The sequence below is a fragment of the Amphibalanus amphitrite genome, unplaced genomic scaffold, assembly GCF_019059575.1.
Source record: "Amphibalanus amphitrite isolate SeventyFive unplaced genomic scaffold, NRLGWU_Aamphi_draft 000158F_arrow, whole genome shotgun sequence".
Classification (NCBI taxonomy): domain Eukaryota; kingdom Metazoa; phylum Arthropoda; class Thecostraca; order Balanomorpha; family Balanidae; genus Amphibalanus; species Amphibalanus amphitrite.
In genome coordinates, this window is record NW_024881653.1 from 206,518 (window position 1) to 233,371 (window position 26,854).

The 26,854-nt window shown below is 54.9% G+C and overlaps 1 long non-coding RNA gene across 1 annotated transcript; it reads right to left on the reverse strand.

Annotated features, from left to right (window-relative positions):
• Nucleotides 1-11,057: 11,057 nt before the first annotated feature.
• On the reverse strand, nucleotides 11,058-26,670 carry LOC122383193. Its single transcript, XR_006256798.1, has 3 exons — nucleotides 26,324-26,670; nucleotides 19,919-20,003; nucleotides 11,058-11,286 (listed from the first exon to the last, which is right to left on the reverse strand). It is a non-coding gene; the product is annotated as an uncharacterized LOC122383193 (long non-coding RNA).
• Nucleotides 26,671-26,854: the final 184 nt, after the last annotated feature.

The window sequence follows — 26,854 nt, forward strand, 5'->3', positions numbered from 1 at the left end:
CTTTCCATGCATCGTCCATAGGCGTAATGTTAAAATTATGCCGTTTGGGGGGGGGCAAATGCGCATTTTGCCCCCCCCCCCCCTGGATCCGCCACTGCAAATGCTGCCACCACAATGCCGGCTAATAATAAAATAAAGACGGTCTCCTATATTGTCACCACTCCAAAGTAGTGGCTTATGAAATTGGGAAGATTTACACACGCGTGAGACACTAATTGTATGTGTTGTGCAATTCCACCAGCAGGCCAACCAATAGCATAAAAGTATTGCTCCAAGGACGAGTCCTATTAATACTTCCAAAACATCCAACAGGTAATCACATTTTCGGACCGATCATTAACTAATTGCATATGCTGTTTTCCGTTTCCAGGTGAGCTCATCGGCGTAGAGTACCTCTATGCGCAGAGCAGCCTGCCCATGCCGGACGCCCCCAGTGCTGACCACGGCGATGACGAGGCCGACGAGGCGCCTCCAGATTCGGAGGACGAGGACGGCGGCATCCACGTCGTGGACCCGACGGTGGCCTGGCCGCCCACGATCGCCACGCAGCCTGCCGGGCCGTCGCCGTCCTCACCGTCGCCACCATCGTCGCCGCCGCCGCCGCCGCCGCCGCCGCCGCCGCCGCCGCCGCCGCCGCCGCCGCCACCACCGCCGCCGTCGTCGCCGCCGGCTGGAGAGAGTTTGTCGGCGTGGACGGGGGAGCCCGACCAATTCCTAGACGACCCGCGGCTAGTCGCCGACATTATGGGGGAGACAAACTTGGTAAGCCTACGTAACATTTCCTTACCATCTGCAGGTAGCTTCTGCAGCGCAGATTGTAACGGGCAAACCATTAATCAAGTGCTGCTCGCCGATTTACTCTTGGGACTCAAGGCTAGTTATATTGCACAATGCACATGTCAATAAAAATATATGTACAATAACGTTCCATGAAACGTGTAAAATATCAGCGTTCAAAGTTAAGTATTTTTAACTGGAAGACACGTATTTGTTTTTCCTGAGCATACCGCCCATATAGCTTTGTTCGTCGATCGATAAATAAACGTTAATGTGTTGTTCCGCTTGCATATTTTGACGAACCTTTTGGTCGTGTTTCTCAGCCACTGGCGGAATTTGCCGAAATCATTCTGCGTGGCACCGATGAGATGACGGTAAGATTTCCCGCAATACCTAAGTTCGCAGAATAACTGACATGACGTTTTTTTTTTGCTGCTAGTATGTTGTTGGTGTCAGTTGCAGAGTACGCAGAGTATATTTAGTTATACGTGCGACACTTGTAATTGGGCTACCTTGCTTCCATAGGCGATGGGGGCAACGTGCCCCATTGATTTTGACATTTTCATATTAGCCGTGCGTTGCATGGAAATAATGGGACCAAAAGTAGGCAGTGACCCCCCCCCCTTAATTGAAGGTGTTCCACCGCTTCTGCTTGTTTCGTAGGGAAACTTGTAAATCGCAAGTAATAGCAGCACTGACCAGAAGTTGTGATCGGTGAATTGATTTTAAGGCAGAGGTGATTTGCTAATTGTTCTTGTGTGCGCAAGACAAACGTAATTCGGACATGTTGCCCGAATTACGAATGTCTACATAGTTGTCACCAACGATGCGTTTAAGGTACTCGTCCACAAAATGTTGTGTTTGCCGACTGAAGACATTTCGTATTAACATCAGCAGGGACCCAAAGCCCCGCATTGCTCGACGCCGCCATCACCATCGCCGCCGCCGTCGCGGTCGCCATCACCGCTGCACGATCTGGCGCCTCCGCCGCGGAAGCGGCAGCGGCTGGTGGTGAGGTTGGAGCGGCTGTCAGCCGCGGCCATCGCCGCCGGTCGGGCGGGTCGGGCGGCCGCCACGACCACCCCGAGGCCAGACCCTGCCTCGTTCGGCCAGCCACTGCATCAGTGGATCCCCGACCCGCCCCAAGAACCGCCGGCGTCGCGTCACAGCGGTGCCGCCGCGACAGCCACGTCAAGCCGAGCCGCTGCCACGGCGACCTCAGGCCGCGCCGCTGCCACGGCGACCTCCTCCACTGGGGCGACACCAGCATCGACTGCCGCCACTTCCCGCGCGGTGAGTGATGGTGGTGTGGAAGTGCATATGATGACAAATCTCACTAAGGATTATAATTACACTTGAACCGTTAGTCGACACTGGCCCCAAAAGGCGCAGCCAAACTCTTGACCCCCCCCCCCCCCATTATTCACTCCGTCTTCTGTTGACACTGCGAATATGGCATGTTTCAGACAACCGTGGATCATAACAACATCCCGGGATTCGCGGAGGTGGACCAGCTGGCCCAGTCGCTGGTGTCGCTCGCCGATGTCGACGGCCTGGTGCTCCACAGCATGCAAGTGGAGCGGCTGCACCAGCTGTGGAGGAGGTTACACGCCCACGACCGTGGCCGCACCGTGCCGGAGCCGCGCTTCAGCTCCGCGGAGCCGAGAGGCCGGTTCCGGCAAACGAAGGCGCCCACCATGCCCGGCATTGAGGTCGCCAGGCGGTACGTCAACTACTCTTCCATTGATATATACCAGCGTCCAGCTGGAAAATGTTGCATTCAAAGGCATACCCAGGGGGGTGCGCTCCGGCCTACATACCTGTAAAATGAGATATACATACGAATAATACGATGATCACAAGTAAATGAAAAGTATGGGGAGTTATAGGCTAACACAATATTTGTATTCGGCGTTCGATCATAAATGTAGAGGTCAGTTTTACCAACAGAAAAATAGCCGCATGGTGGAGTTTTTTTTTTTTGCCTTAAGACCGCTTCACTTACGGAGCGGTAAACGGTAAACGGTAAAGCCCTATCTGCTTACGTGCTCACGCGTTTACGCTCCGTCGCGCGTTTGAAGCGGTCTTTGGGCAAAAAGTTCCGGCAGGCGGCTATTTTCAGCTCACCAATTGCCGTGTTGTCGTTTTCATTTGTCGGAATGTTTTTCGTTGATGTCTTCGTAGTTTAAAAAAACAGTTCGCAGATGCCCTTGACCTATTATCGTTTCAAAACACGTACGTTTCATCTTCAGAACAAAATGAGCAAGCATATAATCGTTACATATGTATACGAAGTCGGTTACATCGCGTTTGAATGGTCATTAACGCACACTTATTTGTGCACAAGCTAGCACTTAGATAATAGTTAGGGCGCACGCGACATGGCTCTCCGGTTATTGTCAAAATGCAGTCGCTAATTCTGATATTCGCATTAAAAAACAATTACATAACCATGCCGACACATAACGAGACATTCATCACCCATTCACCCGCTCCACAGTGCTGAAACGACTGCAGATGAGGCTGTATAGTGTATGGTGTAGTGCCTCGGGAATCCGTAGCCGCTTTGGTTCGTTGGATGATGCGATAATTGTTGTGTTCTTAACGAGTTGTGTTCGTGTCAAGTGGTTGTGGTGAATGTGCGAATGTTCTTTAAGTGAACCCTTTCTCTAATGCATTGTCTTTTGCCGGGAAAGTGTCGTGGTTGTGACGCCAATGTAGCCAGACGAAGTCTGCAATACATATTAATAAGTGGTTCCCGTGCATGAATGGTTTAATGCACGAAATGAGTGGTTAGAACTCGACAGTGTTATGCACGAGTGAAAGGAGTGCATCAATTCAGTTGAATTACGCGAAACTGAATTACTGCTATCGGTATACCAAACTACCTCTAAATATTTCCGTCTCTTCCCACAGAAACTTCCTCGGCTCCGATACGGGCCCTGCCGCAATGCCCGACGCGAACCGCGTAATGCGGCAGGTGTTCGTCAGGCTCTGCCAACGTGTTACGGGACGGCAGTACGCCAGCACGGGCGAGTCGCGGAAGCGCTGGGCACGGATCCTAGCACTGTATCGCAAGATTCAGTGCATGGTCCGGTCCAGTGCCCAGCTGCGCCGCGACACGACCATCGCCCTGCTGGACGTAAATCAGCATACGCTCAGCATGTGGTAAGGAAATCCTACTGCTTACGTCATATCGGGGTAGGATTGATTTTTAGTGTCGATGCCTGGCATGTCAGAGCTTACGTTACTCAAAGTAACATATTATTCCAATAACTGTGTTCAAATAGCTTTTCGTACCCCTCTCTTAGCGCAGGATCAGCGGCGGCAAGTCTGACCTGTCGATTGCTTTGCAGGCACAACCGCGAGCAGAAGTCGGCGAGCGCGGCCGACCTGCTGCAGGGCGTATGCCTGCCGGACCGGCTACACACGTTGGCGGAGCCGGCGCCCCCAGCGCGCGACCTACCGCAACTGCCGCCGCAGCCGACGGCCGATCGGCGACCGAAGCACCAGCTGGAGTCGCCGGCGGACACCGCTGGCACCAGCTTCGTTCGCCGGCGGCGGGCGGCGGCAGAGGCAACTGCCAGCGGCCCGAGCTGTGTACCCCAGCGGCGGGCGGCAGCGGACGCCCAGCGGGTAATGGCCGGGCAGGCCGAACCGGAGTCGAGCTCGGAGTCGGAGTCGGAGTGGGAGTCGCCGGAGTCGGAGGAAAATGACGCCGATCAAGCCCAGCCCGAGGAGAGGCCCGGGACGGCCCGCCACCGTCGTGGGGGGACGGCATTAGCCCGTGGGATGTCCCGCTCCTCCCAGTGGCGGGCCAAGAAGCGCGAGCAGATGGAGGCCATGGGCTTCGTTCGGCCGGCGCGCGCATTCTTATGTAAAATATGCCACGAGGACGTAAAGGCATCGCCAACACATGACCGGTACTTTGGCAAGGTGTACTGCCCAAGTGACCCAGAGCAGCGCCTGAGTATACGCGAGTGGCGGGAGGAGCTCCGCAGCGCCATCCTTGCCAAGAACGCCGAGCGACGCCGAGATGCCGGACGTTAAAGGTATTATCTGGGCCGGTGCGCCGACGCGTTCGCCGCCCGCCACTCGTGGAGACCCTGGTGCTGCTGTGGGTCCTTAGGGCAGGATGTCTTGACGAAGTAACGGCAGACGGCTTCACGTCCTCGTGGCAGATCCTCCATTAATATGCGCGCCGGCCGAACTAAGCCCTGCGCCTCCATCTTCCATCTCCTCGCGCTTCTTGGCCCACCATCGGGCCGTCCTGGGCCTCTCCTCGGGCTGGGCTTCTCCGGCGCCATCTTCGTTCACTTCGACCTCCGGCGCCATCTTCTGCCACTTCGACTCCCGACTCTGACCCCGAGTCGCACCAGTATCACGGAGCATCCGTCATCGGTGAGAGATTAACATTATAAGCGCATGTGGTTTGGACATGGCTCGTTTTATTTTGGTAATAGCCTGTATAATTTTTAAGAATTAATTTATAAATTATAATTGACTGATTTATTAAGATTATTAATTCAGAATTATTTATAAATCATAATTAACTGATTTATTAAGATTAACTTATTTATTTGCCATCATTAACCTGACTTATGGCTCGGGACTGTGGCTGCCTCGGTTGTAGGTCTTAAGTGCACCGCATTTTGTCAGGTCCCGACGTGGCGACATCGGTGCCGTGTTCGGTGTCGGCTTCCCGCCATTCACCGGCGGACCGTTCCGCTTCGTGGACCGCATCGGCGCCGGCCAGCTGGTCAAGGACATGGAGCGCTTCGCCGCCGTCTACGGCGTCGGCTTCGAGCCGTGCCAGCTGCTGCGCGTCCAAGCGTCAGCGGCGCCGCCAAGTTCTACCCTGCTAAGTAGGCGACCGGTCGGGCCTCGTGCAATACGAACATGTGATATCGTAGTAATAGAATGATTGTAGAATGCTTATGAATGCTAATAGAATGCTTGTATGGAGTATACCGTAGTGTTTGGCATGTGATGTATTTTTGTCATGTATCGCTTTTGTCGTGTATCGCTTTTGTCGTGTACGATTTAAGTACGATTAGTGTTTGGTGTTTTAGGTGTTTTTACGCTGATGATGCAGTAATGCACTGAAACCGATCTGGAACCTGTGATATTAGCCACAGCGTATGCATGGATAGCAGCAGCTCCACGTGTGTGCAGGCGCTGGGCGTGCTCATTGTAAATATAGAACGCTGATGGTGAAGCTGGAGTCTTTAAGCAGGAGTCTCGGAGTCCTTAACGAGGAATCGAATGCACAATCCGGGAATGACTTGGAATGGGGGAGGGGTGTTCTGTCTGGAGGGGTTGCCCTCCCACAGCAGGCGTGATAATACATGAGCCCCAGCGTGGAGTGATCAGGCTTCGCGTCGAATAACACAGGTCGATCGAAAGATGTTACGACCAGACATGTGCATGGATCCTAGTGATTGATCTATGATCTGAGTGGATCCCATCATAAAACCATTGAAAACCTTGTTCCCGAAGGTTTTAATGACAATAAGTGCCATCAAATTATGAATTATGACGGACAATCACATAAAATCCTTGAAAGTACATAGTTGCCGTTTTCACGACGGGCTATCCGGCGAACACGTGACATTTAGCTTAAGACAGCTGGCACGCGAAATCACGTATTGATTGTTTTAAGTCGATTGTCACGTGTTTTAAAGGGACCCTCCCACCTTCAAAAAAGTTGATGAAATGGCATGAAAGTGATGTCGTTCGATTCAGAAAGGGTAAAATCAAAACAAAATCGTACAAAAATTACCGCATGTAAATCGGTCAAGTGGTTGCTGAGATATAATCCTCGCAAAAGCGTCCGCACGGCCGGCCGGCCGCTCATACTCAGAAATTTCCGTTTATCTAAGGAAAGACTACGCTCGCTTCGCTCGCTCCGTAATAAGCATGCGATAATCCAGAGAAATTCTGGAAAATCGCAGAAACCGGTATCAAGGACAGCACGTAAGCAACGAAACGCAGGAGGAAACGCAGGAGGACCGGCTAGGTACTTTTCAATTTCCTGGACGGTCACGCATTATGTAACTCGACCTTTAAAGGTCGTCACAAAAGCACCAGACACTAGGCATTGAGTTATACCACCAGCAGTCAGGTACCGATCTCCAGCCTCCAGCGGTCAGCGGACACCGAGCTCCTATCGCTGCCCGCGTGGCCTGTTGACAGACGTCTTCAGCCACCAGGGAACTGAAGCTGCGATTTTTCAGCACAGGCTACAAGACTGTGCATTGTGTAAAACCTTTAGGAACTTCAGGTATTTACAATGGAATTGTATTGGAAGGGGCGGGGGAATATCGCTCCCCTGCTATTCGTGAATAGCGTGAGTCACGCCAGATAGGCAGTAGCGGCAGTAGCGGCGGAACACCTTCAATTAAGAGGGGGGGGGGGGGTGGGCACTGTCAACTTCTGGTCCCATTCTCTCCATGCAACGGTCATGCATATGCATAGGGCTAATGTTAAAATGCCAAAATCAAACGCAGCACGGTGCCCACTGCCCCGGTGCCCTCCCCGTTGCGCCGCCTCTGGTCAGAGGAACGACCAATTTACAGTGCCTGCTTTGAAATGGATTGCACCTCTGGCAAATCGTGGCAGTGCCTGCTCACGATTTTGCGGATGACACGCAAAATCGTGAAGCGTTCCACCTTTTCAAAAAAAAAATATCAAAAAAATTAAAATGATAAAGAAAATAATCTAATAAAAATTTATTTCATAAAAATTTTCAGTGTTTGCCAGGAAAGATAAGGTTGTAGTGTATGGTAGGGTAGGGTAGGGTAGGGTAGGGTAGGGTAGGGTAGGGTAGGGTAGGGTAGGGTAGGTGGGGTCGGGTAGGGTTGAGTGGGCTTAGGTAGGGTTGAGTTGATTAAGTTAAGTTGGGCACAGGTATGCTCGGGTAGGCGCTTGGCTAGGTAGGGTAGGCTTGACTGGGTAGGGTAGGCTTGGATAGGGTTGGGTGGGCTTAGGTAGGGTTGGGTGGGCTTAAGTAGGGTTGGGTAGATAAAGTTAAGTTGGTTACAGGTAGGCTTGGGTAGGCTTGGATGGGCTTAGGTAGGGTTGGGTAGGCTAAGGTAGGATTGGGTAGATAAAGTAAAGTTGGGTACAGGTAAGCTTGGGTAGGTAGGGTGGCTTCGGTGGTAGGGTGGGGTTGGGTAGGATTGGATAGGGTTGGGTGGGCTTAGGTAGGGTTAGGTAGGTAAGGCATAATTGGGTACATAAGGTGTGGTTGGGTACAGGTGGGTAGGTAGGGTAGGCTCGGGTAGGTAGGGTAGGCTTGGGTAGGGTTAGGTAGGGTTGGGTGGGCTTAGGTAAGGTTGGGTAGATAAGGTAGGGTTGAATAGGGTAGGCTCGGGTAGGCAGGAAGGGTTGGGACGGGTAGGGTAGGCTTGGCTAGGTAGGGTAGGCTTGGGTAGGCTTAGGTAGGGTAGGCTTGAGTAGGGAAGGTAGGCTTGGGTTGGGTAGGCTTAGGTAGGGTGGGGATGGGTAGGCTTGGATAGGGTTGGGTAGGCTTAGGTAGAGTTAGATAAGATATAATTTGGCAGATAAGGTGTGGTTGAGTACAGGTAGGGTTGGAAAGGGTAGGGAAGGCTCGGGTTGGTAGGGTAGGGTTGGGTGAGCTTAGGTATGGCTAAGTAGGGTATGGTAGGCTCGGGTAGGTAGGGTAGGCTCGGGTAGGTAGGGTAGGCTCGGGTAGGTAGGATTGGGTAGATTAAGTTTAGTTGGGTACAGGTAGGCTCGGGTAGGTAGGGTAGGCTTGGGTAGGTAGGGGTAGGGTAGGGTAGGCTTGGGTTAGTAGGGTGGGGTTGGGTAGGATTGGATACGGTTAGGTATGTAAGGTATAATTGGGTAGATAAGGTGTGGTTGGGTACAGGTAGGGTTGGCTAGGGTAGGGAAGGCTCGGGTAGGTAGGGTAGGGTTGGGTAGGCTTGGGTATGGTTGAGAAGGGTATGGTAGGGTAGGCTCGGGTAGGTAGGGTAGGCTTGAATAGGGTAAGGTAGGGTTGGGTAGATAAGCTAGGGTTGAATACTGAATAGGGTAGGCTCGGGTAGGCAGGTAGGGTTGGGAAGGGTAGCTTGGCTAGGTAGGGTAGGCTTAGGTTGGGTAGGCTAGGGTAGGGTAGGCTCGGGTAGGGAAGGTAGGCTTGGGTTGGGTTGGGTAGGCTTAGGTAGGGTTGAGTAGGGTAGGCTTAGGTAGGGTTGGGTAGGGTAGGTTTGGGAAGGCTTAGGTAGGGCTGGGTTGGCTTAGGTAGGGTTGGTGGGTAGGTAGGGTAGCCTTCGGTGGTAGGGTGGGGTTGGGTAGGCTTCGATAGGGTTGGATGGGCTTAGGTAGGGTTAGAAAGGTAAGGTATAATTGGGTAGTTCAGGTGTGGTTGGGTACAGGTAGGGTTGTTAAGGGTAGGGAAGGCTCGGGTTGGGTAGGGTTGGATAGGCTTGGGTGAGCTTAGGCATGGTTGAGTAAGGTATGGTAGGGTAGGCTCGGGTAGGTAGGGTAGGCTTGGATAGGGTTAGGTGGGCTTAGGTAGGGTTGGGTGGGCTTAGGTAAGGTTGGGTAGATAAGGTAGGGTTGAGTAGGGTAGGCTCGGGTAGGCAGGTAGGGTTGGGAAGGGGGTAGGCTCGGGTAGGTAGGTTAGGCTTGGCTAGGTAGGGTAGGCTTGGGTAGGGTTGCTTAGGTGGGGTAGGCTAGGGTAGGGTAGGCTCGGGTAGGGAAGGTAGGCTTGGGTTGGGTTGGGTAGGCTTAGGTAGGGTAGGCTTGGAAGGCTTAGGTAGGACTGGGTGGGCTTAGGTAGAGTTGGGTACATGTAGGCTCGGGTAGGTAGGGTAAGCTTGGGTAGGTACAGGTAGGGTTGGGTAGGGTAGGTAGGGTAGGCTTGGGTAAGGTTAGGAAGGGTTGGGTAAGCTTAGGTAGGATAGGCTTGGGAAGGCTTAGGTAGGGTTGGGTAAGTAGGGTGGGGTTGGGTGGGCTCAGGTAGGGTTGAGTAGATTAAGTATAGTTGGGTACAGGTAGGCTCGGGTAGGTAGGGTAGGCTTGGGTAGGCACAGGTAGGGTTAGGCTTAGGAAGGTAGGCTTGGGAAGGCTAAGAAGGGTTGGGTACGGGCAGGTAAGGTAGGGTAGGGTAGGCTTCGTAAGGTATGGTGGACGGTGGTGTTGGGTAGGCTTGGGTGAACTAAGGTAGAGTTGGGTGGATAAGGTATGGTTAGGTAGATAAGGTATGGTTGGGTACTGGTAGGGTTGGGTAGGGTAGGGAATGCTCGGGTCGGTAGGGTAGGGCTGGGTAGGCTTGGGTAAGATAGACTTGGGTAGGTAGCAGGGATGCGGAGCCGGAGCCGGAGCCGGAGCCGGAGCCGCCGGAGCCGGCATATTTTGCCCGGAGCCGGAGCCGGAGCCGGAGCCGTGAAACAATATAGCCCGGAGCCGGAGCCGGAGCCGGAGCCGTCAAAAAAGGGGGCGACTCCGGCTCCTTTTCTCAAGAGGAAACAATTATTTACCTAGTTCGGTTTGACAGTACAAGGCGTAAAACAATGTGGTATTCAAAATAGCCTTGTTATACAAATACAGAAGCAACGTGTACCAATCCCATCGCCTTTTTTTCACCCGTATTTAATTGATCGCATAGGGGATGTACTGAGTAGAAGCCGGAGCCGGAGCCGCCGGAGCCGGAGCCGCCGGAGCCGGATCATTTTACTCGGAGCCGGAGCCGGAGCCGGAGCCGCCATGACATTTCACCCGGAGCCGGAGCCGGAGCCGGAGCCGATTTTTTTCTCCGGAGCCGGAGCCGGAGCCGGAGCCGTCTGAAATTTCCACGGCTCCGCATCCCTGGTAGGTAGGGTAGAATTGGGTAGGGTTGGATAAGTTGGGTAGGGTAGGTAGGGTGGGGTAAGGTTAGGTAGGGTGGGATAAGATAAGGTGGGGTGGGGTAGGGTTAGGTAGGGTGGGGTAGTGTTGGGTAGGTAGGGTGGGTTGGGTAGACAGGGTATGTTGGTGAAGTGTGGGTAGGTAAGGTAGGTAGGAGGGTCGGGTGTTGTGGGTAAGGTGGTGCTGTGTGGGGAAGGTAGGGTAGATGGGGTAGGTTAGGATAGGGATGGGTAGGTAGGGTAGGGTGGTTAAGTTAGGTGGGTTAGGGCAAGTAGGGTAGGTGGGGTAAGGTAAGTAGGGTAGGTGGGGTAGGGTAAGTAGGGTTGTTGCCTCTCGTTGCGTTTTGACGCTGCTTGATGAACTCGGGAATCCTGCTGGAATCCCGCCTAGCAGGATTCCCGCCTCCTTTTGTGGGTCTTTTCTCTTTTATGTTTAACAGAAGCTGTATTGTTCTCGGCCACTCGTCAATCTCACAGCAAGCTCCTTATTCCGATAGCACAGGCTCCCAGGCAGCTTGTTGAACATAACTCTGCTACTTCGCCAGCGGTCCTTCCGGCGTGGAGCCCAACAACACCGGCGGGCCTTCTATCTTCCTCCGTGCTTCAAATCGCAGCAATCAACATCAAATTAGATCTGAAAGCCAGAAAACAACAATTAATGATGCGTGCACAAAAATCCTGACGGATGATAGTATAGTAGATGATAGTATATAGGGTATCATAGGCGTCATATAGCCTCGTTGCTGGTGCGCCCTAAAACACTAACTCATCATCAGGGATAGGGTATCGATTGTGGCCAAGGTGATGCCACATTTTCTACAGAACCTACAAGACCAGTACAACGCCTTTGGGGGCGGCGACTAACGGGGCGCCGCCCCCAAAGACTCCCGGCCCCTGGAGACTCCCGCCGTCCAGTGGTGGGGGGCGTTGGCCTTCGGGCCTGCCCGCGGCCGGCCGACTCCGGCTGCGGGTCGCCAAACGGGAGTCATCGTGCCCTCTCCGGGGGGTGGCGGGGGCGGCCTCCCGCCGTCACCGCTGCTCTCCCGGACCTCCTCCAAGACTTCTCGACTCTTCACTTCACGACATCCGTCCGGGCCGGGAAGCCGCAGCGCGCAGAGCGCCGCGGCCACCGGCCCAATAAGTAATTAACCACCGGGCCACGCCCCCTCCCGATAGCGCCGGCGGGAGGGGAGGCGGCGGCCCCGACGGGGACCCCCCCCCCCCCCGAGAGAAGAACCCGACAACGTCGCCGACTACGAAACCGAAGATACCGCCGGATCAGGTGCCGGAGAAGCCACTTGGACAAGACCTCAGATCATTCCATCAAGATCGAGGCTAGACGAGCCACGAGCCAGACGTGCTGCAACGGCAGTCGCGACGCCTTCTGCTCGCCCTTCTCCCGCAGAGAGCTCCTGCTCGGCATCAGGAAACTGCGGAAGGGACGCAGCACCGGGGTCGATCAAGTGACCAACGACATGCTCCACCAACTCAGCCCTTCAGCGGAACGCCATCTGCTGGAGGTGCTGAACTGGAGCTGGCGCACCGGGGAGGTTCCCGCGTCATGGAGGGCGGCGGAAATAGTCGCTATTCCCAAGAAAGGGAAACCGCCTAACGAGACCGGCAGCTACAGACCGATCAGCTTGCTAAGCTGTATCGGAAAGCTCGCTGAACGACTCGTGCAGCATCGCCTCCACCACTGGCTCGAAAGCGCCGGAAAGCTGAACCGAAACCAGGCCGGTTTTCGGAGGGGCCACTCTACACTGGACCAGCTAGCCCGAGTCACCCAGACCATCTTTGACGGTTTCGAGTCCAAGAAACCGCTGCGAGCCATCCTCGTCCTCCTGGACTACGCGCGAGCGTACGACCGGGTGTGGCGGGATGCGCTGTACGCTAAGATGCGGCGACTGGGTGTGCCGGGTTGCGCCACACGCTGGATCAGGGCCCTACTCAGCGACCGGCGCGCTAGAGTGAGATGGGGTACGTCAGCCTCCCGGTGGCGAATCTTCCAGGAGGGCCTGCCGCAGGGCAGCGTGCTCGCCCCTCTCCTCTGGCTCATCTACTGCAACGACATCGACGACCAACTCCGGGCCGGAGACTCGAGCCCAACAGTCTCCCTCTTCGCGGATGATGTGACCCTTCTCGCGACGGGCCGCTCTCTGCAGGAGTGTGCGGACAGACTCCAACCGGTCCTGGACGAGGTCAGCCGCTGGGTGAAGACTTGGAAGGTCCAACCTAGTCCATCCAAGTGCGTGATGACCACCTTCACGCTGGACCCCAAGGAGTGCGGCGGCAAGGTCAAGCCCCAGCTCAGCTTCTGCGACCATCCGCTAGGCTACGAGGAGACGCCCACCTTCCTCGGCCTGAAGTTGGACTGTCAGCTGACCTTCGCCGCCCACATCGCCGCCCTTAGAGAGAAGATGGCAAAACGCCGTGCTTGTCTATCAGCGATCGCCGGAAGGAGCTACGGAAGCCACCGTAGCACACTCCGCATCGCCTACAAGAGCTACGTGAGCTCCCTCTTCGACTACGGGGCGGCCATCTACTTCACCCATGCGGCACCGGCTGTCCGCGAGCGCCTGGAGGTAGAGCAGCGGAAATGTGCGCGCCTGATTACCGGCTGCATCAAGCTCACGGATAAGGAGACCCTGGTGGCGGAGGCAGGCCTCCCTCCGCTATCACTCCGTGCCAAGGAGCTAGCAGCCGGCGAGTACGCGCGCATAGTCCGTCTACCTCCGGGAGACCCCGCTCGCAACCTACTGGACAAGACACCACCACCGAGACTCCGCTACCGGACCCACGAGGCATCGAGGCGCGCGGTGACGTCTGCCGAAGAGGCGGGTCTGCCACCGCCGCCACCGGCAGACGAAGACGCGACCCTCTCATTCAAGCCATGCTTCCGTCGGGTCGGTAGGTGGATCTGCGACAGGGCGGGCTTGAGCGACCTCCCAGTGGAGCCCCTGGCACTTTACCAGGGCGCACCACCCTGGCACCACGGCACTGTGGAGACGCCGTCCGTTTCGTGCTGGACCTGCCGCAGCCCACAAGGAGGACAGACCTGCCGGAAAGGAGAAAGGAGGCGGCGTTAGCGGCGCTGGCCCTCGATCGGACGGATCCGCCAAGGAAGGCACCATCCAAAGCGGCGGTGGAGCGATCCTGGAGCTTCACCGCGAGGGACGCACAATAGAGTGCGTGACACCGGCCGGTCGAGTGTGCAGCAGTATGAGGGCGGAGCTGGTGGCAATGACGGAGGCCCTGACGTGTCTCCATGAGCTACCGGCCCCCTCTAAAGCACTCATCAAGAGAGCGCTGCTCTGCACAGACTCCCGGTCGGGGCTCCAGCTACTTAGCCGCGGCCCGGATGACCAACAGTCGGCCATCGGCCAGCGCGTCTGGGCAATGTCCCAAAATTTGTCTATTTGGGTGGGAAACGACATCCAAATGAAATTCATTTTCCACTCTCACCACCATTTTTAAGAACAATTTTCCACTCCCAAGTCCCAACCAAGAAAACATAGATTTTTACCTATAGAAAGACAGTTGTGTGGATGCCCAGTTAGCATCAAACATTCTACACCCTAGAATAAAATGCATGCTTTTTGTCATTTCTCACTCCTTTTTGATCTAATCGAATCAGCAGTTTTCCACTCTCTCCCCTCTTTTTGGTGGGTAATTTTCCCCTCTGACACCCAAGACAAAACTCAATTTTGGGACACTGCCGGTCTGGGGCCTAATAGACGCGCTGACAGCCGGAGGGAAGGACATCACCCTGCACTGGGTCCCGGGCCACGCCGACTTCGCCGGCAACGAGGCAGCCGACCGCCTCGCCAATCAAGCCGCCGCCGACTGCACTCAAGAGGTGGCCCCGATCGACCTCTCCAGCGCGCGGACAGCCATCCGTCGCTGGACATCGGAGCTGGCCTCCGCAAGGGCGCAGCGGCACCCACATCGAGAACCTACTCCGAGCCACGATGAGCTGGACAGGTGGGGCCAGGCCACCCTGTCCCAGCTTCGCACCGGCTACTGCCCACTGGTGCGAGCCACAGCTCATCGCCTCGGCCTGGTCGAAGACCCGACCTGCCGAGCCTGCGGCGAGGAGGAGGAGGAGGACGTGGAGCACCTCCTGGCCGGGTGCCCTGCACACGTGGCGGCGAGGGCCGGTTTCTGGGGGCACTGTCCGACCCTGGCGGAAGTGCTCTCGGGGCCGGCCCAACACATCATCAGCTACCTGAAGAGAGTGGGGCGGGTGCAGGTCGCCACCGACCCGCCCCCGCCGGCCGCGCCTTAGGCGCGGTCCGCGACCGCGCAGAAGAGAGAGAGAGAGAGAGAGAGAGAGAGAGAGAGAGAGAGAGAGAGAGAGAGAGAGAGAGAGAGAGAGAAGCCACTTGACCATAGTGTCCTGGAATGCGGAGGGACTCCGCCCTAAACTGGCAGAACTCCAACGCTGGCTCCCGACCGTCCAGGCGGACGTAGTTGCGATACAGGAGGCTCAACTGCCGAAGTCGGTTCCGAGACTCGCGGGATATCAACCGCCGGTGGTCGTTCGCCGTGCGAGAGGCCGAAGAACTGGCGCGGCGGCGAAGGGTGGGGACGTGTGTGTGTTCCTGCGCGCCGGCATCACCTTCGCCGTCATGGATGGACCCTTTCTGGCCGCGGAAGACGACTCCACCGAGGTGTGTGGTGTCAGAATCCTCGACCAATCCCCGATCGACATCATAAACATCTACCGCCCACCCATCAGGGCGTCGAACGACGAGCGTGAAGACCGATTCGACCCTCGATGCCTACCAGTCAACCGTCAGACACTCCTGGTCGGCGATGTGAATGCCCACCACCCAGCCTGGGACCGTAACTGCGACCTGGAGGACGCTGTCGGCGACAGACTCGACTGCTGGTTGGAGGATGTCGGATGGAGCCCACTCAATAGTGGGGACCCGACCCTCATCAGCTACAGAACCGGAGGCCAGTCTGCGCCGGACCTGGCGGCCTGCGGTCCCGAGCGGGCGGTCAGAACACGCTGGTCGCTGGGTCCCGACCTCGGGAGCGACCACCTGCCGATGGTGATCGAAATCCGTGGAGTGTCGGACCCTCTTCAGCGGAGGCGCAAGACCAGGTGGGCTCACCACCGTGCCGACTGGAAGAAGTTCAGCGACTCTTGTGAGGAAGCCCTCAGGGAGGCCCCACCTGAGGAGCTCTCAACACAACAGCTGTATACGCGCTTCTCCACCGCTCTCCAGACGGCCAGCAAAGCACATATCCCGAAGGGTGCACGGCGGGACCCTAAACCGTGGGCTCTTCACCCAGAAGTACAACGTGCGGTGGAGGAGCGCAGAGCAGCGAGAAGAGAAGTCCACGACCCTGAATCCAAAGCCCGATGGTTGGAAGCCAAGCGACGAGCAGCCGAGGTGACGGAACGTGTGACCCAACAGTCATACCGGGATTTCGTCAGTACAGAGCTGAACCAATCAACCAGTGTGGGTCGGGTCTCCCGCCTGCTGAAGAAGTGGGAGGGAGCAGAGGACGATGAACAGAGAGACGGAGAGGCAATGAGGGTCGGCAACCGGCTTCTTGTCACGGCTTGTCACGGCCGAAGAAAAGACTACCGCCTTTGCCCATCAATACGCAAGTCTCCCGACAGGTGCGGGCCCCCAAGATTGACAGGGCAACACGCCGGCGGATCCAGCAGTTCGACCACTACAACTGTGCCGACTGTCAGAACGCCCGCACCGGCTGCTGCTCCCCCTTCTCTGAGGAGGAGTTGGTTCTTGCCATTCAACGGACTCAACTCCGCAAGCCTCCCGGCCCGGACAACATCACGCCAGAAATGATCAAACACCTGGGTCCGGTGGCTCGCGGTGCTCTCCTGAAGGCCATTAACCGATCATGGAAGACTGGTGAAGTCCCCCGCGAGTGGCGAGCGGCTACAATCGTCCCTATTCCGAAAGCAAATAAGGACAAGAAGCTACTAGCCAACTACCGGCCCATCGCCCTGACGAGTTGCGTAAGCAAACTGGCGGAGCGGCTTGTCCTGGCGAGATTGACCTTCTTGACTGATGCACGAGGACTAGTCCCCCCCCGAACAAGTGGGGTTCAGAGCGGGACGGTCCGCGGAGGATAGCATCGGCCGGCTAGTCCAAGATGTACAGGATGGATGGCAGAAACCGAAGAGAGACAAGCGATCAAAGAAACAAGACGCAGATACGGCTCAGAAGTACGTCCTGACAGCCTTCGATTTCAGCAGAGCCTACGACGTGGTGGACCATAAGCTACTCCGGCTCAGGCTCCTAGAATGCGGCCTGCCCCTGTGCCTTGTCAAATGGGTGTGGGGGTGGCTGCGCGACCGGAGAGTGAGGGTGGAGGTCCAGGGAGCTCTGTCCAACGAGAGGATCTTCAGGGCAGGCCTGCCTCAAGGGAGCGTCCTGTCGCCCCAGTTGTTTCTGTTGTGGGCGGCGGGGCTGGCACAGTGCCTCATAGCCCCTGGGGCCTCCCCCTACATCTATGCGGATGACACAGCGGTTTTGTGTTCTGGGGGGACGATGGAACTGGCGAAGAGTCTGGCACAGGCGGCCGCGGATGCTCTGGTCGCCTGGGCACACCGGAACAAAATGCTAGTCGCCGGGGAAAAGACACAAATGCTGGTGCTATCGGTGCTATCGCAGAATGCCAAAGACTCCGTCGGATGCACCATCAAGGTGGCAGGGAAGACGGTGTCGGCGAGCGATACACTGGTCCTCCTCGGGATCGAACTCGACCGTCGTCTTCAATTTGGCGCACACTGCAAGAAAGTCAGGAAGAAGGTCCGCCCCCGCGTCGCCCACCTGAGGCGGTTGTCGGGTCGAAGCTGGGGACTAGACGAAGACATTCTCAGAACGATAGCCAGTGGGTACGTGAGAGGAGCCATGGAACACGCTGCCGCGGCCTGGCTACCTGCGGCGGCCCCCTCTCACGCAGAACTCCTAGAACGCGAACTGCGAGCGGCGGCCCGGATCGTGACGGGGTGCCCGAGGTCTACACCGAGCCACGCACTGATGGCGGAGGCGAGGCTCGCCCCGATGGCGGAGAGGAAGCAGACGCTCGCAGCTCGGCTACTGACGAGAGCGCTGGCGCTCCCTCCGAACGACCCCCTGCGAGCGACAGCTGAGGCCGCGGCCCCGGCGCGCCTGTCCTCGGTCAGAGGATGGAGGTCGCTGGGCCGCCAAGCCTGGGCCGATGCAGGGATCTCGGCACCGATCGAGCCGATTCTCCCACCGAGAGTACCACCATGGGAGCAGCAGGGAGCGCGCATCTCCTTCACACTGGACGTCGGCCCGCTGAGGACAGGTGCGACGGCGGAGGAGAAGGAGAGGACTGCCGCCCAGCACCTAGCATCCCTACCACAGTGCGCGGTGTGGATGTGGTCGGACGGGTCAGCGGAGGGCGGCACAAGGAACGGAGGGGCTGGAGCAGTCATCATGTGGCCGGATGAGGAGGTACTGGAGCTAAGGGCTCCGGCGAGTGACTTCTGCTCCAGTTACCGTGCAGAAATGCTCGCCTTAGTTGCGGGCCTGGAGACCCTAACATCACGCACCAAAGATAGCGACCTACCACTGATCATCTGCTCCGACAGCATGTCGGCACTGGCGACCCTGCGGAATGGCCCCGCCGCCGAGACGTCACCGCTGGGGACGGTGGCCTGGAGAGCTCTACTGCAGCTAGCCAAAGATGGTCGAGAAATCAGGGCCCAGTGGGTCCCTTCTCACTGTGGCATACACGGCAATGAAGAGGCGGACAGAGTGGCCCGGGAAGCAGCCCAGCTCCCTCAAGAAAGGACGCCCATCGACACGAGGACGATCACCAGTACCGTGGCGAGAATGGCTAGGGACAAGACAATCCAGTCCTGGCCCGCCGGCTGGTTCAAGTCTCTGATGGGCGACCGCCGCCCCCCGTCCACGGCCGGCCTGGAACGGGAGAGCGCGGTAGAAGTCCATCAGATCCGCGCGGGCCACTGGGCAGGCTCAAGAGCCTACCTACACCGGATCGGTCGCTCCCCTACCAGAGACTGTGAGGGATGCAACGACGACCGGTGCGATGGAGCTGTCGTGGCCGCTACCCCGTGTTGATGTTGAAAGGTCGCCCTGCACGTCGAAACTTGGAGCGGCCCTGCCGCTGTCCACAGAGAGTGGCCCGAGTTGGCACCCTACTGTGGCGGGGGACGTGCAGTCGAAGTGGGTGTGGAGAGCTTTAAGTGGACTGTATCATTTGAGAGAATGGACTAGCCGACTGATCACCGCGACCGCCAGGTCAAAGCTGTACTTGGCACGTCTTAAATTGTCGAAACCTTGTCGGAGAAACCTCCGCACAAGTCTTACTCATGCGTGCCGAAAATCAAGACAAATCAAGAACAAGACATGAGCTGGTTAGACACTTGCCAGCAAAGACAGACACGAATCTCAGAACGAGTCAGACGCATCGAGCCTTCGAACATGAGCGCATCCCGCTGATGCGTGCGATTGTATGTCGTGTGTTAACCCTGAGGTGAAACGGCGCTATGGCCGGAGTTAAACTGGAGCTAAGCCAGATTACGAGAGGATAACTATGGGAAAATTGCTAAGGAAATTTAACGAGTAGGTTCGACCGAACGGCCGAAACCATACTCCGTTGAGATGCAAAACGTATTAGATTTAGGGGGAATACTGGCATCAAAATGGTCGTCCACAAGGGCGAACCACCAGTATTAGCTTATTGGGACGGCCTCAAATCGCCGGAGCGACGCCCGAGCTCAGAGAGCACGTGTCCGGACGGGCACGTACCGCGCAGAGATCGAGAGCCGACTGACTGCCGCTCCGAGTCCCGACCCCAGGTCAGTTCGGCCGGCGCCTGGGGCTAGCCGCCCGGCCCGGCCCTCTGATTGGCCGGCGCTACAGCGAGCGCGGGCAGCGGCCGGCGGAGCGCCCGCCAACGCGATACAAGGCACACAAGCATCACAGCCCCGTGGTACGCGACGTAATAATAAACACAACAATCGATAACAAGTAACAACACAAATACACTTCTCACGCGACGGCACACCAAATCACGCCGGGACTGTCGCGGATGGGTCCCGACGGGGAGGGGAGGGGAGAACACCGCCGCTGCCTAGCACCGACCGCGGCGCCAGAGCTGCCGGTTTACCTCTGCAGGGGCCCACACTCCACAGGAGCACGCTGCCCCATCTGCGGCGAGGAGGCGGACCGGCCGGCCCACATTCTCCTTCGCTGTCCCGCTCTGATGAGGACCCGCCTACAACTCACCGGCAGTATCCATCCGGACTTGGAGGTCCGGGAGACCAGAGTGGTGGCGGCCCTGGCGGCCGCCGCCCGCAACTTCCAGAGCCGCCTGGCTGCGCCCCGATGAGGGGCAGAGGGAGTCAAAACACAACAACTAACGGGGCGAGCGAGAGGGTGAGCCTTGCACGTGCGAAATTTCGAGGGGGTACCTCCAACTGACTTATGCACGGCACCCTACTCACCGGTCTCTAGCGATGTGCCAAATTTGAGCACATTCGGTCCAGCCGTTCTCGAGATCTGGAAGCGACACCCTGCACGTGCGCACGTGCAAAATGGGTCCCATCTGACTTTTGCACGGCACCCTACTAACTGGTCCCTAACCGTGTACCAAATTTGAGCGCCATCGGTCCAGCCGTTCCCTAGATCTGGAAACGACCCCTGCACGTGCGCACGTGAAGCAGCACCCCAACTCTGGCACATGGATATGCATTGCCTAGTGGGTGCCTACCTAGTACATACATGCCAACTTTCAGCGCAATCTGCCAAGTAGTTACCGAGATATTGCAACTATTACAAAACTGACATCTTCGTTTTGCATGTGGCACGTGCAAAAGGGGTCACCCACATGCATCGGTAGTCCAATACTTGGTAGAAAGAATGAAGCTACCATACAAAAATTACCGCATGTAAATCGCCAATCGGTTAAGTGGTTGCTGAGATATAAGCCTCGCGGACGCCGGCCGCTCATACTCAGAAATTTCCGTCAATCTAAGGAAAGACTACGCTCGCTTCGCTCGCTCCGTAATGACATCATTGGCGCTCCACCCAACGATGAGCATGCAGCGCTGTCAAGTTCAGTATTTTTTCTTTTGTTGTTGTTGGCGGTCATACTTAACACAGCCGTCCTATATTGCAAATTTGCAACAAAAATGTGGGGGGGGAAGGTGGGGTATAACAGCCCAGTGGCGCAAGACGGACCACCAGCCTTTATGGCTGGACTGTGGAGTTATAATATCGGCAAATACGAGCTGAGAGTCTGAGAAATATGAAACAGGTACAAATAATTTTGATAAAAGTTGATCGTAAGTGAAATCAATGTGTGCCAGCTAGTTTTCTCAGAAATTCAGCAAGCAATTGTGGAAAACTGGAGATACCGGCCAGCCCTCACATCGCCACTCCGAGCCGCGGGGCCGCCAGCACCCGGAACGAGCAGCCAAGGCTGGGTCGGCCTGACGGCGACGCCGGAGGCAAAGCCGCAGCTCGCCGGAGCCGGCTCAGGACCAGCCGACCCTGGCAAAGTGGACCAAGGGCACGGCAGCCCGGCGACGGCGCCCGGGGCAGCGGTGCAGCCAGCCCGCGCGGTGGGGCGAGTCACGGCCGACGAGGAGCGCCCGGGGTGGGGACGTACGGGGCGGGGGTGCCGAGGGCCTGAGGCGACCCCGCCCTGGACCAGCTCAGCTCGACGGTGGTGTCACGTGGGCCTCCTCCCGACGGCGAACTGGGGAGGGGGCGAGGCTGGCCGTGGCGCCGCCGTATATAAAGCGTGTGCTCGGCGGATCGAGAGGGTGGTCTCCAGTCACCACTACTAGAGAGGGAGTCGTCTCCAGTGGGGAGGCTCCAGTCGGAGACTCCAGCAGGGAGTCTACAGTTCCAGTTCCAGTCTCGGGTCACCAGACTCCAGGCGCAGTCTCCGGTCATCTCGACCGGTCGGCCGAGACCCCGACGGCCGCTGGGCGCTCGCAGTGATTGTGTCTGGCGTGCACAGTGTCAGGGACAGTGCTTGAGATGTAAGTACACGGGCTCAACCAGCCGCGCTGGCTATGGCGCGCTGGTTGGGATTAGAGGAGAGTAGTGGAGAGGAGAGTATGAGATCAGTAGTGAGTGTGGATCTGTGTTTCCCTATCCTCAATAATAACACCTCTATGTGTAAACGCTGTCTCTGGGGCTGTGGTGAGCGGAGTCTGAGGCGATGGAGAGTCGGACTGGTGCTGAGAGAGTAATCGGATTTCAGAGCCACACATCCAAACAAGTAGGTAGGATAAAACATATTTTCACACAATTCTCATGCTGTGTTCAAAGAGGCGTTTACAGTGAGGGTCGAACTTAGAAAAAAAAAACTTGAACTATAGTTCGTTTACTTTAACCCTCGCCGGACCTATTGGTTTTCTACATACGCTCCGGCCGAGGGGGGGGGGGGGCGGGTACGACCCCCTCGCCGTTTCGCCCCTGGTGGAGCTAGCGCGTCGCGGAAAAACGAGCGTGTGCGCCGATACGAGACACAGAGATTGGTACCCGATTTTAAGGTCCTAGGTCAACCGGTGACCTCCGAGGTCAGGTCAAGTGCCCCAAGTTACGGTTCAGTTTTTGGTGAATAACTTCGCAAAAAAACGGCCACAGAGCCGCGATTTTGGCAGCATCGTGTTCGCCTGGCTCAGGCGCGTCGAATGATATACATTTTGTTCGGGTCAGGTCAATTTAGGGTGTTGACCTCAGGTCAAGGTCAGGTCAGCACCCCTAGGTCACGAAGTTGGTCGCAAGAGGTCATGACGCATATCATTCGATTCGGCAGGTCTTCGTCTTCCTGATTCCATTGGTGGCTTTCCCGACTCGCTAGCTCAATTTGATCAAGAGTTATTGACGAAAAACTAATATGACCTTGATGATGTCATAAATGACGTCAGCAAGGTCAACATTGCAAAAGTAACGCATCTAACCTTGCAAGGAGTGCATCAAATCACCATTTTGTGTGCTTGAGATAGTTGGGAGATCGTTCCCGGCGCCAGAATAGCAGTTTTCATTTTTCCCCATTGACTTATAATGGTGAGGTCACGAAAATGACCTGACCTCATATGACCTTTAGGAAAAATCCGAGATATACAAGTTGTGAGACCCATAATGGATACTAGATCCTGTAAGTTTCATTTCCCTGTGACATCTCCTCTGCCAGTGAGGGCGTTGCGAAGTAATGAGGTTATGTAAGGTTATGAGGTTAAGTAAGTAATGAGGTTATGTAAGTTATGTACGTCTATGTAAGTGACCGTGCAGAGGTTTACTTATGACGTCATAGGTCAGTGACCTGACCTGACGCAAAAATGCGGTTGGTGTCAAAAGATCCGGCTTGAATCAAAGGTCAGGTATGCCAAGTTTCAGCTCTCTATTGCCAGCCTGTTCGGAGCTATCGCGAGAAAAAAACCCTATGAGGTGCCGCCCCCCCCCCTGGCCGGCGAGGGTTAAGTTTGCCCCTCACTGTTAACCCTATTCCTGGCGGGGGGGGGCCTCAGGAGCCCCCCCCTGAGGTTTTTTGGTTATTTCTCCCAAACGCGTTGAGCTAGGAAGCTCAAATTGTCTGACTTTTCCTAAAAGGCTTCTACGCAACATGTCTGAAAATTTTGAGTTGATCTGACCTCAGGTCAGGTCACCAGAGGCGGTTTGGTGACCCTACCTCAGAAAAGTTTGCAATCACGCCAGAGCTAGAGTTTTTGACCGATCAATTTCTTCTCTTCAGGGTTTAGTAAGGGTACCAGTATGTGCAATTTGTATATCTCGGAATTTTGATATCGGTGACCTAAGGTCAGGTCAATTTCGCGACCTCCCCATTATAAGTCAATGGGGGAAAAATCAAATCCCTGTTTTTACCACTAAAACGGGTCGGAATGGCCCCATATACCATACATGACTTCATATACGATCAACCTTCACTACCTTGAGGTCTGTTTTGCTGTTGGGCAGCTGTGAGGTCATGTGACGTCATCAAAGGTCACCAAAGGTTTTTGGCCAATAACTCCGTACAGGAACAAGATACAGACGCGTGGATGGTCTCATTGTGTTCAGCTCGTCCAGACGCATCGAATGATATACATGATGACCTCGAGGTCACGTGACCTGAGGTCAACCTTTGACCTTGACCTTTCGAGGTCAACATATATATCATTCAATGCGGATTGACGCGAGGATCACGATGATGCCCTTAGTTTGTTCCTATCTTGACTAATTCGAAAGTTATTCGAGAAAAAACTATTTCCATATCTAGCGCCGCCATTTTGACTTTTTCGACCCCTGTGACGTCATCTTTGATCTGACCTGAAAATGACCTTAGTAAAAATTGTAGATCTTGGCCGTGCGTATCCGATGCCGTTTACCGCTTGTCGCTATCTTGCTTCGTTCTCGAGATCTCAGGGGGGGGCCGAATCGGCCCCCCCCCCGCCAGTTTCTTGTCCCGGCGGAGCCCGCCAGGAATAGGGTTAAGGCTGAAACAGACTCTTTCCGCGTTCAGGAGATCGCATGCGAGAGCCTATTCAAATACATTATAATTCTTCCCGCATCAATCGCATCCGGGAGGTGCGTGCGATTGATGCGAGCGTGCTTCCATGTATTTGAAAAGGCTCTCGCATGCGATTTCCTGACTGCGGAAAGAGTCTGTTTCAGGCATAAACGTCTATGTATTTGAACACAGCAAGAGATTTGCTAGCTGAATTACTGATAAAACTGGTTGACGCACATTGATTTCACCAGATTTCACAGACGACCAATGTCATCAAATTTCTTTGCTATTTCACTGACTCATAGCTCGTATTTGCCCATACCTACAGCTCCACAGTGATTAACGACTTCTCAGGAATTATGTCTGAACTAATTAATAAATTGCACGGCGTTTAACATTAACGTTACATCGTTGGTGTTCAAAACTTATTTTGAAAATATCATTTAAATCTCCAATACAATGTGCGCCAACAAATTTTCTCAGTACGTTTACAGTGAGGGGCAAACTTAAAATAAACGAACTATGCCTTTGTTTTCCATCGCGCAAATGGCCACCTTGAGCTAATGGGGCCAGGACGCATGGATATTTTAGGTAGATTTTTTCTTGCCAAACTGTTCTAATGTAAGATGTTGAAGGACAATTCAATTAAGGCACTTTTCTTGCAAGAATAATTTTAATTGCCCCTTACTGAAAAAAATTACACATTCAGACTTCAGACAGGCAAGGTTTCGCAATGTTGGGCTATCGAACAAATGTGTAATGATAATGACAAATTTGATGTGGTGTAAGACGGACCACTAGGGCCCATCTTACCCAGTGGTGGCCCCTTCTACCCCGCCTGTGAAAAATATTACTTGACTTGACGTGAGTTTGGACTTTGGAATAAACTGTTTCATTCAGGAAAGAAAGCCTTTGTTGCATGTGAGTCATGCTGTGCTGCGCTAGCATGCATTCATGCCAGACGAAGTGCTGAGCTAGCATACACTCAAGCCACACGACAATCAACACACAATATCCTAGCCAGTAATTGCACTCCCACCAGTCACCACGAACGATGGGTAGAGTTTATATGTTATTCTGCCACTCGGAGCACTTCTACTTACGAGAGTAGGTATAGTCTCTCTTGAAAGCATCGCGACTCTGAGCGAAGGCGCCACCTGTTCCAGCCGCCGTTGGGCGGAAAAGTTTGAGAGCCGCTGGTAGCACTGACCGATTGACCGAAGCCTGGCACGCAGAGTCAGCCAGCGCGAGCGCGGCGGGGGCGAGGGGAGTGGTTGCGGCCTGCGGAGGGATAGGGGAAGGTAGCAGTCGCCGTCCGGTAACTTGTGATGGCAACAGGCATGTGGTCAACGGAAGCCACCCTATTCGCGAGATTTTGTTGAGATTTGCTTGGTTGCAAGGTTAAGAATTTGACCCGTCATCGGCACGAGTCACAGGTTTTTAGTAAAATCCGGAAACCCGTGCCTGAATACGAAAAAAAAAAATCAACAGTTGTGCCCGCTAACAGAATGCATCCGTGGTTGCAGATGCACCCGCGAGCGGATTCAAATCACAAAAAAATCTCTCTCTAGCCAATTAGTCCCATAATTGAAGTTCTCTTTTTTAACGAGCCGATTAGTGAACGGCGACAAAAAAAAATTACCGTTCTGCTGTCTTCTTTTTAAAAATCCTATTTGATGCCGGGCTGCCCCCCTCTCATGACCTGTTTACGTCGTTCAGAAGGTCTCTTCACGGTAGGATTATGGCGGAACTTTGCTTCGTTGTGATTTTACGCGTCACGCACACGAGTGATTGGCGCCCACTAAGGCAGACCAATGAGCGCTCGGCTGGTGAACCCTAGCGGCGCCGGTATCCGCCTGGTGCGGGGGACGGGGTCAAGGCGAGCGATACGAGCATGACCTCTGGTCAGCCTCAACCTGTTTTAACCCAGTTGTCAGCCGCTGGTGCCTGCGTCATATAACAGTTTTTCTCCTACCGCTGTCGTAGAATCGTGTTACACCGTACTTTTTATGATACAGGCCATGACCTCACTGCTGGGGTCCTCAAACTGAATGGAATAGTTCGCAGAGCCGCCGCAACCCATGACGCGATACTTTCAAGAGAGACTATACAGGGCAAAAGTGTAACAGACAAATGGATAACATACACTGCTGGGTGGTCCGTCTTACCTCGCCTTTTTTTTCTTGTCGGAGATTCTGACTTTTCCTCCTTTAAGAGCAACCGATATTTAGGTTTCTTCAATTTAAAATCCAGCCTTTGCATATGCTAAAAGGGAGAGGAATCAATATGAGGTTCCAGAGCAGTGTAGCAAGATCTTTGACTTCAATCCTTAGCTGGTCCGTCTTACCCCATCTTCCCTAAGCATTGCCACAAGAAGTCAAACTTTTAAGTTAAAACATAACTCATAAGTGACAACTAGTCAACCAAAGCTGTATAATCAAATGAGCCAAAATCAGGATAGCATAAAAAATGTTAGCAGTGAAAAAATTCGTTCGAATCTGTCGAGCAACCGAATTCAACAATTTATAAATCCTTGTGACATATCACGCGCCACAATACTTGCAAACCACTTTTAATGGAGCGAATACGAGTAGATAAGAAGCTGCGTTATGTACCGCCTACATATCGACACTTTTTTTTAAACCCCACATTTGTTCTCCCGTGAAGTTCAGACAAGTTGTTTAGAAACCTTCAAAAAA